Raw genomic sequence first — 10,789 nt, 5'->3', positions numbered from 1 at the left:
TTTGCCTTTTGTCTCAAGGTTTAGGGCAGAACCAGATCCTGAGGATTCACCTGCATCTCTTCTGCGAATCTCCTCAGCCAGAATTAAATCTCGTATATCATTGTACTTGAGTTTTTCCTTTCCTGTAGAATTGCTTACTGCCATCCTCATTGCCTCCCAACTGTTTGGCAAAGAAGCCAAGACAATCAGAGCACGAATCTCATCATCAAAATCAATTTCTACAGACGACAATTGATTTGTGATAGTATTAAATTCATTCAGATGTTGTGCTACTGATGCATTCTCTGCCATCTTCAGATTGAACAGTTTCTTCATCAAGTGGACTTTATTGTTTGCTGACGGCTTTTCATACATACCAGACAAAGCCTTCATCAAATCTGCTGTGGTCTTCTCCTTTACAACATTGTGTGCAACAGACCTAGACAAAGTTAACCTGATAACTCCTAGTACCTGTCTGTCAAGAAGAGACCATTCCTCAGCCTTCATAGCCTCAGGTTTTTCCCCTAGAAGCGGTAGATGCAACTTCCTCCCATAAAGGTAATCCTCGATTTGCATCCTCCAAAATCCAAAGTCTATGCCATCGAACTTTTCTATTCCAGACGCCTTTCCTGCTTCCTCTGCCATTGCTCTCACTTAAACCTAACCCTAGGCTCTGATACCAGTTGTTGGGGAGATAAACACCTTGGGGAGCTTCCTTGAGTAATTAATATAACATATAGAGACACACTTTAACCCAAAAGGCCTAAGCCCAATGGGTATGTGCTCAATTATGTTATATTAACCACTCATTCTTCTCATCTTTATTCAATGTGGGACTTCACTCACACGTGTAACCCAACAGAGGATAGGGACCATGAACACCTCACCACCTTCGCCGCACACCACCATGGGCTCTGATACCACTTGTTGGGGAGATAAACACCTTGGGGAGCTTCCTTGAGTAATTAATATAACATATAGAGACACACTTTAACCCAAAAGGCCTAAGCCCAATGGGTATGTGCTCAATTATGTTATATTAACCACTCATTCTTCTCATCTTTATTCAATGTGGGACTTCACTCACACGTATAACCCAACAGAGAAGGCATCAACTGGTACAAGAGGATTCGACAGACGACTTATTATTACTACCAGTATCATCAGGTACCAAAACTCCATGCTGCAAATCAATTAACAGAACAAACTCAGTATCAGCCAATGTAGTATGACTCATTAAGTATAAAGGAGGAGAGTAGCATACCATCGGACTTAATTACTTAAGTATTAACCAAATTAATCTTAATCTAATTTAATAAAAATTGGTTGTTTTGAAATAAAAATTGGTTGTTTTGAAATTAAATAAACTAAGCAAATAATTATCCAAAGCAAAGATGTGATATAATGCAGTAAAAAAGATGTAAACAATCAAGAAAAATGAATTAAGGTTTTGGAATCTACCATGTAAATCATATCAGCATATATTTATGATCATTAATTTTTCCTAACTACTGCATGATAATCTAGAAATCAATCTTGCTATCATGGAAAATATTCTCTATTTTAAAAATCTAAAGCATGATCTTCTTCGCTTCCTAGGTATAAAATCAAATCATCAATTGTATCCATTGACAAACAAATCACAAGAGATGTCCAATTCTAAAAATCAAATCATCAATTGTATAATTTGACAAATAAATCACAAGAGATATCCAATTTTAAAATCAAGAAATAATAAACCAAGTATTCAATTAATTGAGATAAATCCTAAATTATGAGGAAAACATGATTGAACTCATATCTATAATCCTGGACAAATAAAAATAGAGAAAGAAATAATCACAATGCTGTCATGGAAAAAAACTATAGAGAAGCCAAATGTGGCTGCCTTTATATGCTACACGTTCAGCCCTAGCCTCTATTTTCTCTATATTGTTTTGCAAACTGACGTAGAGGTTTTTATACAAGAGAAGCCGCTCCTAATACAAGTCGGATTAGCCTCTTTTCTATTGCTTTGTTTTGCTCCTTTATAATCCATCACATGTGGTTGACCTAAAGCGTTATTAAAATCCCAACGTGTCCCAAAAGTAAGAACGCTTAGGTATGTGTTTCGGTGAAGAAATAATGAGGCCCACGTCAAACATGCAATCAAGCCCACTGTACATGTCTTACTAAAGCAAACTTTATATTTTCATTTTTTTTTTCTTTTGCCCTCCCATGCCTTCCAGGCTCCTTCCTGTCTTTTTTATTCTTCTTTTTCTTTTCTTTGCTTTTCTTTTTCCTTTTACTTTATGCCTTCTAGGTTTTCTCAAGTTGGCTTAGCAATTGACATAGCCCCACTTTGCATATAAAGCCCTTATTACCTATGACACAAAGATAATATATAACCAATCACAAAATAGCATAAAAGTAAAGTTAAATATGTAGATATAAGAGTATTTTATTGTTTATATTTCACACATATCAAATACTCCAAACCTACATTTTGCTAGTCCTCAAGCAAAATAGATGGAGTAAAACAAAACAAAGAAATTAAAACAAAGAAAAATGAAATCCTAACTAATCCACTTTTGCTGAAAATTTCAATTACATTTAGCATATGTAACAAGCCTTTAAACCCCTAGCTTACACTAGTGGACGAGTTATAGTCTCATAAGGGTTTGTAGTGAATATACCCACAAAATTCTTAGAATGAATACTAAAACAAGAAAAACAAAGAAAATCAAACAAAACTAAAACTTTTATTTTATGAGCCTTTTGCAAAGAGGATTAATTCAAGTTCAAAAACACTACAAATGCCAAAGAAATTTCACATGCCATCAAAACTCAATGTGAGTTAAAAGTGGTAGCCAACCCAAACACAATCTTAGTTTTAGATAAACTTGATTCGTATCTTTATTTGAAAGTTTGCTTCAACTCAAATCTTTCCGGTGTTATCACTCAACAAATAAAATCATTTTGAAATGGGGTGTAACAATCTCAACAGTATATGCGAGCAGAGTAATGTAAGAAAAATCAAGCACCTCACATATAAATCACATGAAAAACACTTAATCAAGAAAGAACAAGTAGTCTCATGAAATGGTGGCAAAAAATATTTATACCATACTTTTTTTTTCCAGTCATGTCAATATCTGAACTACACAATCTTCAAGATCAAATAAGGACTTTATTAGGACGTAATGTAGGGTAAAAACAAAAGGAGTGAAACAAAAATGGGTGAAGTAAATATAAGAAGTGTTTTCAAGATTAGTTGGAATCTCAATTCCTTTTGGTATTTCCATTTAGCATCCTTTTTCCAACTCTTCTTCTTCTTCAAAGCAGTATTCCTTCCTTACATTGCACTTCTCAAAATTTGATGACAATTTTTTTTTTTGGACATTTTCCCTTTATTTATTTATTTATTTATTTTTTCTTCTTCTTCTTTGAATTCTTTTTTCTTTCTTCTTTGAATTCTTGCACATCCACAACATTGAAACAAATTAATCAAATTTCTTCTTGAAACACCATGGATAAGGGCTTTAAGAAAGAAAGGCTATTAAAAGGCTCAATGGGTTGACTAGTGATAATGTATCAAGAAAGAAAAAGAAAAACACATATGGCTCAAAGCAAACAAAAATGACCTAATCTCATCTCTCAAAGACTAGTATAGTTCATTCAACATCAATGACTTCAAAATATTCAAGTGTGGATAAAAATAAATTTTTTTCTTCTTGGCCAAAAGAAAGAACAATGAGACTATAGCAAGGGAAATATGTTACACACTTCCAAATGAACTTTAAGATTAGAAAAATTAAATAACCCTCCAAAAAAAATTATAGGCTCAAAATTCATAGGGGTTATAGTCTCCACATTATTATCTTCAAGATTTTCTAATCACTTTTATCCTTCAACAAAAAGTTGTGTCTAAGTGGCTACATGCAAGTGCAATGAATTGAGCATGATAGCAATGAAATTCTTTATGCAAGAGTAGTATAATGAACTTTAAACATAAACCTCAAGCAAGGCAATTTTTTTTTTTCAACACAACTAAACAAAACAAAATAGAAAAATAGAAATCCATTTACATCCCCCCAAGCCTAAACCAAACATTTTCCTCAATGTTAAAAATGATACTCTCAAATATATGTCTTGAATGAAAGGAGAGCGAAATATTGATATGCAACATGAGAATCAAGTAGAAACAAGTAAGGTAAGGAAAAGGAGAAGACGTACCTGCTCAAGCTGATTGTTATAAATTTTAATTTCTGTCAAATATTAGTTAGAACAAAAGAGAATAAAACTAAACAAGAAAATAAACAAGAAAAATATGATTTTTTTTTTTTGTTTTTTAAAAAAAAAAAAAAAATCTAACACAATTGGAGGTCAATCCTGATAAGCAGGATCATCCAAACCTCAACAACACCATGGAGATAAGCTTTGCAAACTATGAATTGACTAGTCCATTGAGATTGTAACTTACCTAGGTCAAAAACATGTTTAGAAGCTTTAGTAGTCTCTTCCAGTTGAATTCTTTGCATAACCATAGAGAGACTAATACCTTTAATATCAGCAATCATCCAAACTATAACTTCCTTATGCACTTGAAGTACATTTATCAATTGGTGTTGCCAAAAGTCATCCAACTCTGAAGCTATAATGATAGGTAAGGTCTCCAAAGAACCTAAAAACACATACTTGAGAGTGTTAGATAATGGTTTCAAAACCAAATTTGGTGGTTCTATAATAAATGGGAGTGGGGATGAAGAAAGTGGAAGAGGGACCAATTTTGGTTTCCAACTATCAGGGGCGGGTTTTTTTTTTTTTTTTTTTTTTTTTTTTTTTTTTTTCTTTTTTTCTTTTTGCGTAGCCACGTGTCTCCTATTGGAAGTGTGACTTTGCTAAGCTTAGATTTGTTTTAGGGAGTTCAACCCGGAACTCAACATTGGGCCGCATAGACCAATGGCTTCCGGTGTATTTTTAAGCCTACAAAATAGATGAAGCCCAAAGTCTTAAAGTCATGATAATGGTTGAAATAAATAAATAATATGCTTAGCATGATAACTTTGATTAAATGGTGAGTTGATACGTTATTATTATGTATATTAAGTTATGTCCAACATTAGAAAATAATTAATTAGGTATCAAATGTCCAATAATGGGATGAGTCCAATAGTCCATATTTAGCTGCGGTTCATGGTTCATGTTCAACATAATAAGGTATGCTTGGCAATGGTCCATGTCCAAATAATATGTGTCCAATGGTAGTTCATTTCCAAAAAATATGTGTCCAATGGTGGTTCATGTCCAAATAATATATGTGCGATGGTGGTAGATCGATTTATTAATATGTATGTTCATTAATAAAGTATTAGTGAGATCATGTTCATTAAATAGTGAGATGATATTAAAATAACTTGCATCCAGCGGTAAAATAATAATGAGTTAACATATTCTTAATAATGTAATTTCAAAGATGGAGAAAGTATTGACTTATCTATTGATTTATTAATATGTATGTTCATTAATGAAGTATTAGTGAGATTATGTTTATTAAATAGTGAGATGATATTAAAGTAACTTGCATCCAGCGGTACAATAATAATGAATTAACATGTACTTAATAATGTAATTTCAAAGATGAAGAAAGATTCACTTATCTTCATAGTTTGTAGCTCCAGCCGTAGAGCAGCAGTGGACTTATGACATTTCAGTAGCATGATAAAACGAGTCCAGCGGTACAATATGATATTATGAGTCCTTCAATAGTGACTTCATGATTAAAAGGGAAAAATGGGTGCAACTAGAGGGAGAGAGAGTATGTACAGCCGTGTGCATAGGTTGGTTGAGTTTATCCCCTTTCATCATGCACTTAAATGACTTTCCCCATGTAATGCTCTTTTAGTTTTTAGTCAAATATGAGTAATGTTGCCTTCCATGAGAATGACTTTTAGTATTATAAGTTTTTTCCTTTCATGAGAAGGGCTTTTAGCATTATAAATATATGTCTTCCATGAGAAAGGACTTTTAGTAATAAGTTCTTGGAAGAGTGTTTGATATGTTTTAAGATGTGTGGAGATGGTAAGAAATATATATATTTTGTGAAATATGGTGTTTGTAATATGTATAGGAATTATATGTAGATGTTTTGTTAGACATGGATCTTGTATATGTATACTTTGTGAGACATGGAGTTTAAAGATATATGAGAAGTATATATAGGTATTTTGTGAGGAATGTGTTTGTAAAATATATGGAAGTGTGAGATAGATAATATGAAGGTTAAATATAGTAAATACATGAGATTATAGCTACTGCTGGAGAGGTTTTTTGTATTATGCCATGGGTTATGTTGCTTTCTAAGAAGGGAGATTTTGTATGAGAAATAAAGAATGAGATGGAGATATGTTTTTGGGTAGCAAAATGAAGAAGTTTTAGAATATTTAAGTGTAGGAGAGATGGATAGTGTGTAATGGTGTGGTGTAATAGGTGTGATATGTTGTTATCTATGAAGTGAGATGAAGAAAGATATGGAGGTCTTTAGAGATATGGCAGCAAAATGAATGGAGTTTCAGAATATTAAAGATGAGAGAGGGATGAATCCCTCTTAGTGTGTAGCTTGGTCCTCTTTATATAGAGCCAAGTATGTAACTAGATTAGAATTAGTTGAAGGAAAATTTAGCAAATAAGGAAAAGTCTTTGACAAAGTAAGTGGTTTCATTAGTGGGATTTTTTTTTTTTTTTAGCCAAAAGAAGCAAAGTTAGAGACTTAATGGTGCTGTCACAGCTGTTAGCTGTCAAATGATGCCATTTGAATGACATCTTTTGCTTGGAGGGAAAATATTTGGCATTAAATTCTTGATTTGGCTAAAAATGGTAAGATAATCTTTATGAGATCCTTCTATTTCTTTGGGTATGACAGCAAGCTGCTGGGATTGGGTATTAATGAGCAAGTGATGTCATTTTAGGACATGTGTCAACCTACTGGAGCTACTGTAACTTCTGCTGGAGCTGTTGCAGTTTTTGCAGAAGTTGTTTGTAGCTTTCACTGGAGTTGTTGCAGTTTTTGCAGAAGCTGTTTCTACAGAAGCTATTTGTAGCTTCTGCTGGAGCTGTTTGTGTAGAAGTTTGTAGCTACTGCTGGAGTTGTTTGCAGCTTCTGCTAGAGCCGCTGTTGCTATTTTTGGCTAAGTTTCCTCTTTTGAAAAATTATATGTTTAGTCCTTAAATAATTTTGATAAGTAATAGACTAATTGGTTGATATTTGATGAAGTTTTAGAGATGTAATTATGATCTTTTTGCATTTTAACCAAATCTTGGAGAGTAAGGAGAGCATTTAATGCTAGATATGAGATATTAATATATATTTAGCCATGTGCTTGGAATTGATTTAGATGATAATAATATATTATATGAAATGTTATAATTACATTTTTAAACTTATATTATATGATGAACATTAATTCTTATGTAAAGTGCATGAGGAGTTTTATCATTCTAAGTGTTATGTGATATGAGAGGCTTACCAAATGTTACCTATTGCACACTAATCTATCAGAGTTCAGGGAATTGGGGAAGATATGCCAAACAACATGCTTTCCTTTATCAACTTTGAATCACTAGAACTTTACTGAACATACTTCTTGGCCCTCCAAACCACGACTCCCAAAATTCCCCCAATAAGACTTATGAACTTGGATCATGAGCCAAAAAAATGAGATGATGTGCTATGAGCTTGAACCATGGGCTTTGATGCCTTTTTTATGTAAATATGGGCTCTTTTAGGCTTTAGAAGAGATTTTCCCAAAATCTATGATAGTGTTGACATGGTGTGGGTCGCCAATGAAATGAAGCCATGTGGTGTGAAAAATTTGTCCTCAACACTAGCTATCAGTACTTAAGAAAGGAAAAAAAATCCAACAATGCATTAACCTACTCAATTTATTTTTCAGTATCCAAATTGTAACAAAAAGGGGTTAAACAAGCCTTTAGGGGATCCTCACAACTTGATTGTATGAAAGTATCATGGTCTAGACTCTTAATCATTTTAACCTCACAGATATTCTCATTGTCTAGTACTTGTTTACTTACATGAAAGATATTAAGATCAATAGACATGTTCCCAAAAGAAATCTTCATTACACCACTCTGACAATTGATCAAAGCATTGGATGTGGCTAAGAAAGGGAGACCCAAAAATGACATGGATTTGTATATTGGCATTTAGAGCAGACTCAGTGTCTAACACAACAAAATCAACAGGAAAATGGAATGCATCCACCTTAATCAACACATCTTCAATAATACCTTTAGGGATTTTCACAAACCTATCAGCTAACTATAGTATCATGGTTATGGGTTTCAGCTCCCCTAAACCTAGCTGTAAATAAACTGAATAGGGCATTGGGTTCACAATTGCCCCCAAATCTAGCAAAGCTCGTTCAATGAGACGATCTCCAATCTTGCATGAAATTGTAGGAGATCTTGGGCCTTACATTTCATTGGATATTCATTCTGAAAGATTGAATTGACTTGCTCTATCAAAAATGCAATTTTAGGGACATTTGTCTTTCTCTACATTGTCACAAGATCTTTCATAAAATTGGCATAAGCAGGTATCTACTGTATTGCATCAAGGAATGCAATGTTTATTTGCACTTGCTTAAAAACCCCTAAAATATCTCCAAATTGTGCACTTTTTTTGAGGACTGATTAATCTTTGAGAAAATGGGGCTTTAGGAACAAACTTCTTATCAAGAGGGGAAGAACTAAAATCTCGAATTTGGAATTTAGATTGCGTTTTCCTTCTTTTCTCTATGTTCATCCTATGAATTGTGAACTTCTTTTTCCTTTAACACATTGTTTTCATTATCCTCCACCTTTGGCATTTTCACTTGATTTTTAACTTGTTTTCTGGACCTAAGGGTAGTAATAGACTAAACTAATTCATGTGCATGAGTAGAACTAGAAGAACCATTGATGGCATACTGCCCTTTTTGGTTAGGAATAGGCTAACTAGGAAATTTTCATTTTTCCCTCTCTCCAACTTGGGTTGCTAATTGGCCAACTTGATTTTCCAACTTTGAAATAGCTTGACTATTCAAATAAGTAGAATTTTTCATCTCTTGAATGGTTTGGCTAGTTGATTGCATGAAAGTTTTGAAGGACTCCTTCAAATATGATTGTTTTCTTGGTGGTGATAAACTAAGGAGTTGATTAAGGAATGATAGGATATGCTTGGGTAGGTGGATGAAATTGACTTTGTTGATGCACTTGTTGTCCACCTACATTTGTGGGAGGATGGTTCTGCCTCTAAGAGAATTTAGGATGATTTTGCCAATTTGGATTATATGTCTCTGAAAATGGACTAGCAAGTGACCTTCCATAATTATTTAGTGCACTTGCTTGCTTAGTATAGAATTTAGGGTAACCAAATGTGTAAGGACACATTTGTGTTGTATGCATAGGACTCATACAAATAAGCATGTTCCACTTTGAACTTGATTGATAGATTCACCCCTTTACTTAAAGCTAAAACTTCAACCTTACGAGTGAGAATGTCTAACCTAGATTTTATGTTTAAATCTTCACTGATTTCATACAATCCTCCTCTCTTAACTGCTAGGGCAAAACTCTCTCTATGATTGGAAAAACCCCATTGTTGTGAGCTTTCTGATAAATTCTCAAGAAATTTGTATGCCTCATCATCTATAAGACTAAAAAATCGACCACCATTCATGGACTCGATCATGTTATGGTTTGTTTGAGTCAAACCATTATAAAAATATTGTACCGGTCTCCATGTTTCAAAACCATGGTGAGGACACTATAAGATCAAGTCCTTAGATCTCTCCCAACGCTCATAAAATTTCTTTTCTTCATCCTGATAAAATTATGCAATTTCTCTCCTCAAAACATTGGTCTTGGCCATTGGGAAAAATTTAGAGATGAATTTAGTTACCAAAAGTTCCTATGAGGTGATAGATCCAGGTGACAGAGAGTTAAGCCATGCTTTTGCCTTATCCTTCAAGGAAAAAGAGAATAAATACAAGCGAATAGAGACATTGGTGAAGTTCTGGAACTTACAAGTAGTAAAAATCTCAAGAAAATCCTTTACATGCATGTAAGGGTCTTCTCTATCTAACCCATGAAAAGTATGAAGAAGGTGGATTATTTGTGGCTTCAACTCAAAATGTGTAGCAATGGTTGCAGGCAATACTATATAAGTTGGAGGATTAGTGGTTATGGATGAGAACAACTCTGTAAGAGTTTTGAATCATCTCCTGTTTCTCCCATTTTGGATGGATAATCACAACTAACAAGACATTTGTATTTATCACCCATCCAAGTTCTCATGCACCATGCCCAAAGAAATAATAATAATTTTTTTTATTTAAAAAAAAAAAATTTTAACTACAACTAGTGGAAGGAAAAATTCAATTAAGACCTAATTTATTTTCCTAACCAAGTTCTCAAAAACGGCGACAAAAACTTGTTGTGAAATTTTAAAGTACTAGCAAGTGCACGAACTGTACCAAAGTATAGTTTGACAAGAATGAGGTCGAACCTACAGGGACTTGTATGAACATAGGAAATTTAATATAACCTTAACCAAATTAATCTTAATCTAGTTTAATAAAAATTGGTTGTTTTGAAATTAAATAAACTAAGTAAATAATTAAACAAAGCAAAGATGTGATATAAAGCAGTAAAAAGATGTAAATAACCAAGAGAAAGGAATTAAGGTTTTGGAATCCGCCTTATTAATTCATATCAGAATTTATTCATGATCATTAATTTTTCCTTATTACTGCATGATAATTAGAAATCA

General features: G+C 33.3%; 1 pseudogene; it reads right to left on the bottom strand.

Moving 5' to 3' along the window:
* Positions 1-289: 289 nt before the first annotated feature.
* LOC115976029 lies at positions 290-9,709 on the bottom strand (annotated as a pseudogene).
* Positions 9,710-10,789: the final 1,080 nt, after the last annotated feature.

Source organism: Quercus lobata, chromosome 2 (assembly GCF_001633185.2).
Source record: "Quercus lobata isolate SW786 chromosome 2, ValleyOak3.0 Primary Assembly, whole genome shotgun sequence".
NCBI lineage: Eukaryota > Viridiplantae > Streptophyta > Magnoliopsida > Fagales > Fagaceae > Quercus > Quercus lobata.
Note: the sequence above shows the minus strand (reverse complement) of the source record. Positions and strands in the feature narration are given on the sequence as shown.